Genomic DNA, 6,058 nt, shown 5'->3' on the forward strand with positions numbered 1-6,058 from the left:
TAATTTCTAGATCCATCTTGAAGTACAACATTGTGAGTGACAGGATTATATCCATACGCTTACAAGGAAGCCCAGTAAATACCATAATCATTCAGATCATATTTATTTCCATTCTAAAAAAAAAGTGACCTGCCAGAATGTGGAAATTATCATACACTATCACTAATATCATACACTAGCAAAATCCTGCTGAAGATTATCCAGAAAAAACTTGAGCAGTAGATTGACAGAGATCTACAAGAAATACAGTTTAGAATGGGTTTAGAAGAGGTTGTGGCACTGAGGACGTTATTGTCAATGTCAGATGGATCTTGGCAGAAAATAGAGTACCAGAAGAATGTCTATCGTGTTTTACTGACTAAGTGGATCACAATAAATGTGGCTAACATTTAGGAAAATGGGAATCTCAAAACAATTAATAGTCTTTATACGAAACCTATAACTGGACAAGGAAGCATTCCTCAGAACAGAGCAAGGAAACACTGCATGGTTCAAAATCAGGAAAGGAGTGCATCAGGGATACATCTTGTCCCCATACCTTTTCGATCTGTATGCAGAACAAATCATTTGGAAAGCAAGGCTTTATGACGAGAAGAGTCGCATCAAGATTGGAGGGAGACTCATTAACAACCTGTAATATGCAGATGACACAACTTTGCTTGCTGAAACTGAAGAAGACCTGAAGCACTTGCTGCAAAAGGTCAAGGACTGTACTCTTCAATATGATTTGAAGCTCAACATCAAGGATACAAAGATTCTCACCATTGGGCCAATTGGCAGCACCATAATAGATGGAGAAAAGATTGAAGGTGTTAGCAATTACAATTTTCTCAGATCCACAATCAACATTTTTCAGCAGTCAGGAAATCAAAATACAAATTGCATTGGGAAAAATCTACTGTCATGGACCTTTCCAGAATGCTGAGGAGTAACAATGTCAGTCTAGATATTAAGGTGCATTTAATTCAGATCATGGTTTTCTCAATTACTTGTTATGCTTCAGGAAGTTGGTCAATGACTAAGGATGACAGAAGAAGAATAGATGCTTTAGAGTTATGGTGCTGGGGAAGAGTCTTGAACATGCCCATGACTACCAAGAAAACAAATCAGTCTGTCTTGGAGAGGGTGAAAACAAGTCTCATTGGAAGCTAGCATTTTCAAGCTTTGCCTCACTTGCTTTGGGCACATGGCCAGGAGAGATTGGTCCTAAGAGAAGGACATCATGCTTGGAGGCCAGTACATGACAGGTAGACCCCTGATGAGATGGATTGATACAGTAATGGGATGATGGGGGTTGGTGTGTCAGAATTAGTGAGACTGGCTCAGGAAAGGGGCAGGGGTTCAGAGCTGCTGTACGTAAGGTCACTATGCATTGCAGGTGACACAACCAATAACATTCTATCACAGATTTGGAAGGAGGAGTGGCATCCACTTCCTAAACAACTTGCCTTCAGAACTTTGATAAATGTCGATAGTTGTAGAGAGACCTCGGGCTTTTTGTTCATAGGGTCTCTATGAGTTGTGCTCGACTTGAAGGCCATCAATAACAACATCATCATTTGTTTCGTTTATATTAGTTGTTAGTCAACTACCTGATCCTCTACCATCCTTGACACACTTGAGTACATTGCCGCAGACACTGTGCCAATCCATGTTATTGAGGGTCCTCTCCAAGCATGACATCCTTCTCCAAGTACTCGTGCTCCTGACATTGTGCCCAACTATGTGAGACGTTTCACCATCCTTGCTTCCAAGGAGTATTCCAGTTTCACTTGCTCCAAGAAAGACCTGCTTGTTCTTATGGTAGTCCATAGGATAGTCATTACTCATCTTCAAGGCCACAACTCAAAGACATTGATTGTTCTCTCATTCTTAGTCATTGTCCAACTTTCAGATGCACAATAAGACACTGAGAAAACCATGGATTGGATCAGGTGCATCTTATCCTTCAAGCTTACATCATTGCTATTTATTCATTGCCAATATTATGCTACTATGTCACTGGGACTCAATATAAACATGTATATATATACCTATACTGGATTTTAACAGTGCATTCACAAAAAATCGTTCAAGGCTTTTGGCCCACAAAAAAGTATTATACCATTATATAGACAAATTAAGTATAATTATATTCCTCTGCTAGGAGTTTAAATTTGTATAGTTTTCATGGTGAGAATTTGTTCATATGAAAGAAAAAATGAGTGAAAATAAATTTAAACATAGTAGTATATAACAAGCGGCATCAGTATAAAGCACATGAAAAAATATGAACATATTCATTGCTATAGTGTTTATATGAACTTACTTTTAAAATATATCTTTAAATTTTAAAATATTTGAATATAGGATTATATGCATAGAGTACTACAGAGTGATTAAATAAATTCTAGCATTAATACAGTTTGATTTCCCATATATAGTCTGAGTTGACACAGAAAACAATGTTTATGAAAAGTGAGAAGGGGAAACGATGTATTTTTATGTATATGTTGTTATTTCTGTTGTGTTTCATTAAATTGAAACTGACTCATGGTTGACCCTCCAGTGGGTTTCCTGAGGCTTTTGGGATTGCTGCACAGAGCTCCCTGTTGAGGATAAAAGGGCCCCCACCCCGTTTTAAACTCTCTAAATATTGTTTCCCTTTTATCCATAATTACAATGAACCTGTACTGCTTTCCAATAAAAAACTGAAGGGTTGGATTGTTTGCTTTTTATTTCTCCTTTTAAGATAAATCATTATTACTGATTCAAGTGACTTAAAAGGTAGCTCAGTATGTATGCCTCAGTCATACCTATCTCAATACATACTGTTCAATTCACTATCACTACATATGAACAAATTTACTTAGTGTTTTAATGTAAGAACAAAAAAGGACTTATTTTTTGTGACTTTAATTGGCTGTAAAAACTACTTTCATATCTTTCCATTTTTTATAGTCAGGCCTTATCCTCTACCCACTAAAAAAATCTCTCCATTCAGTGAAGGCTTTATTTATCCAAGAAGGCATGTTCTGTTTTGCTGTTCTTGTTTGTTACACAAAACGGGTGACTCTTGAGGACATTATGCTGAGTGAAATATCTCAGTCACCAAAGGACAAATACTGCATAGTGCCACTGTTTTAAAACGGGACTGACATTGGGCTGGGGGAGACTTAGAAATATGGGATAAATTATGTATACTGCATTTAAACACATGAGGGCGATAACTGTTTAAATAGGATATATGATTAGGTATTATTGTCATGACAGGAGTCCAGAACGAAGGCTGCATAGTGGAGTGGACTTGGGGGGAGAGACTCTATAACAATAAAAATTTTTTCTTTTAGACTTCAAAGAGAAGAACAAACTGGTGGGGGTGTAGGTTGGGCAGGGAGAAAAGTACAACAATTAATAAGTGGAAATCCAAAGTCTCTGTAAACATTCACTAAAATTAATAAAAAAAAATTAAAAAAGTTCGAGTTTTAGTGGCCTTCTCATTAATGCAAATAAATAAACCCATGGTTTAATGAATTAGCTTCTGCAACTTTGAAAAATTAAATTCTCAAAAATGTGTAGTCAATTTTGTTTGTCTTTATTTTGATTTCTTCTCATCAGCACCTTTGCCTCCTACAAGACCTTTAGCAATTTTTTTAATTTTTATGTCTCGAAGTAAGCCTTTACTAACAAATTGTATAGCTGTATCACCTTAAAATAAAATTAATGCTTCTACTAAAGAAAACATGGTGTTTCTAAACCTGGAAGGATGTTAATTTATTTTAGAAAATCAATAATCTGAGAGACAATTGATGGCTTTCTCTCTAATTGTTTCTGATACCAAAAACTTTGTTCCTTTCTAATTATTGTAATGAATGACTCCAAATGATGAAATGCACTGGGCAAATTTACAGCAAAAGTGCTACAGAGGAAAGATGATCCAAATCATGGCATTTCCAATTGTCTCATAAGCATGTGAAATTTGGAAAATGAATAAGGAAGATCAAAGCAGAATGGATGCCTTTGAACTGTGGTGTTGAAGAACACTGAATATACTGTGAACTGCTAAAAAAAGAAGAAGAAAAAAAAAAACAAACAAATCTGTCTTACAAGAAATGTGACCTGAATATTCCTCGGAAGTGAAGATGATGTGCATCATTCAACATACTTTGCGCGTGTTACCAGGAGTGGACAGTCACTGGAGAATGATGTTTGTTAAAACAGAGGTCTCCTCTCAATGAGATGGTAACAATGGCTCATCATAAGGATAATATGAGATCGGTAGGGTTTCATTCTTTTGTGATAAGGTAATTAAGAGTCTAAGACAACGTGAAGGCACGCAATAATATCTCCACAAAATGATGTTGCTCATTAATATGATCATATTTTCTTCCAAAGTCTATTCTGATTAGCTTCAAATAAAGCTGCTATAATCACATACAGATATTTTAAAATAGGCAATTGAAAGAGTCATAGTTCTAGGTGTCATTATTAGGCACCATCTGTTCAGCACTTGATTCATGGCAACCCCACACATCACAGTTTCTCCTAAGGTGTTATCAGCGTTCTGACCTATCCCATGGAAATGGAAGACAGAGAATGTAACAGTACACACCTGGTTTGTAAAAGAACTCTGGCTAGGGATTGATACCCATATACTCATTCATCCCATGTGTAAAGCTATCAGCATTCCTCGTTGTCTTGGCTTTGTTTTATTACGTATCCCAGAAATTGTCTTTTTACAAATTAAGATATGTATGTGACAACCTTGTTTTATGCAAGTCTTTCAGGCCACAGAATATGCTAATTTTGTGTCTTGAGAATTAAACTTTTGTAATTCTCATAATATTTCAAACATTTTATAATATTAATTCATACTTAATAGACTATAATATTGTCTCAACTTTCATTAACACTAAGAAAACAAAATTAACATCTGACTCGCATTACTGTATTATTTCATTGCAGTAAACTGGAATGTAACCTATGGTATCTCCAAGTTATATCTGTGAATCACAGGGTTACACCTGTAAGAGCAGAGGAAACAGAGAGTCTCCTTCACCTCCTACCAGCCAGGTGACATTTAAGGAGAACAAATTGTTCCAGTCAGGTAGCGGCTTTGCCACAAAGAGGGTGCTTTCTCTCAGTATTATTCAAATGGAATGAATTGAAAATAGCATAAGCTTAAGAGTTTTTTAGTGAAATATTACTTATAGTTTAAAGGAATAGATGATGAGATTTTATTCAGGAAAATTGATATGAAAGTTCTATTTTGATGTTATGTGTATTATTAAAAAAATCAAAGAACTCTACTTATTTATAGGGAGCTTTGGTGGCCTAGAGGTAAGAAACTGAGTTGCAATTCTGAAGTCATGGTGGAACCAAGAAGCTGCTCTGTGGGAAAAGGATAGTCAATCTCCTCCCCTGCATTTAAATGCCTCTGAAAACCCACTGGACGGTCAGCTATGAGTCAGTTTCCTTTCGATGTACACAACAACTCCTCATTTATCTATTTTTACTCTTGCAATTCTCAAACTTCTCTCTTTAAAAACAGCAACCCAGAACTCACCATGGTGAAATACTTCATATCAGCTAATTTTACTAATAAATTAGAAACTTTTAAAATGCAAAACAAACAGAAAAAATATCTGACATGGAGTAGCTATCACAAATTCTCTGGTAAAGTATATTTTTTAGAATATCTAACTTTCTATTCTTGCCAAATGTTAAAAGAGAGGAACAGTTTAATTATGCTTACAGCAACTTTAAAAAAATATTTAACATATAAAATATGTGAATATGTAACTGAGTAAAGAATTTAAAAGATTAATTTATTGCCAGTAATATAACAATATAAATGTTAAAATTAAGTTAATGCTTAACATCTTCACATTATTGTTAATTGAGTCAATTCTGATTCATAAGGACAGATTAGTTGTTATAATTCATAATTCCTTAACAAAAATTCAAATAAAGATTTTATATTCAATGCTACTGACACTAACTCAGAATAAAACAATTAGAACAATCTAAATAACTGGGAACTAGTCATATATTTTGTGTAAGTTGCCAGGAGGAACAA

The sequence above is a fragment of the Elephantulus edwardii genome, unplaced genomic scaffold (assembly GCF_000299155.1).
Source record: "Elephantulus edwardii isolate Elephantulus edwardi_28Jun2011 unplaced genomic scaffold, EleEdw1.0 scaffold00056, whole genome shotgun sequence".
In the NCBI taxonomy this organism is placed as follows: Eukaryota; Metazoa; Chordata; class Mammalia; order Macroscelidea; family Macroscelididae; genus Elephantulus; species Elephantulus edwardii.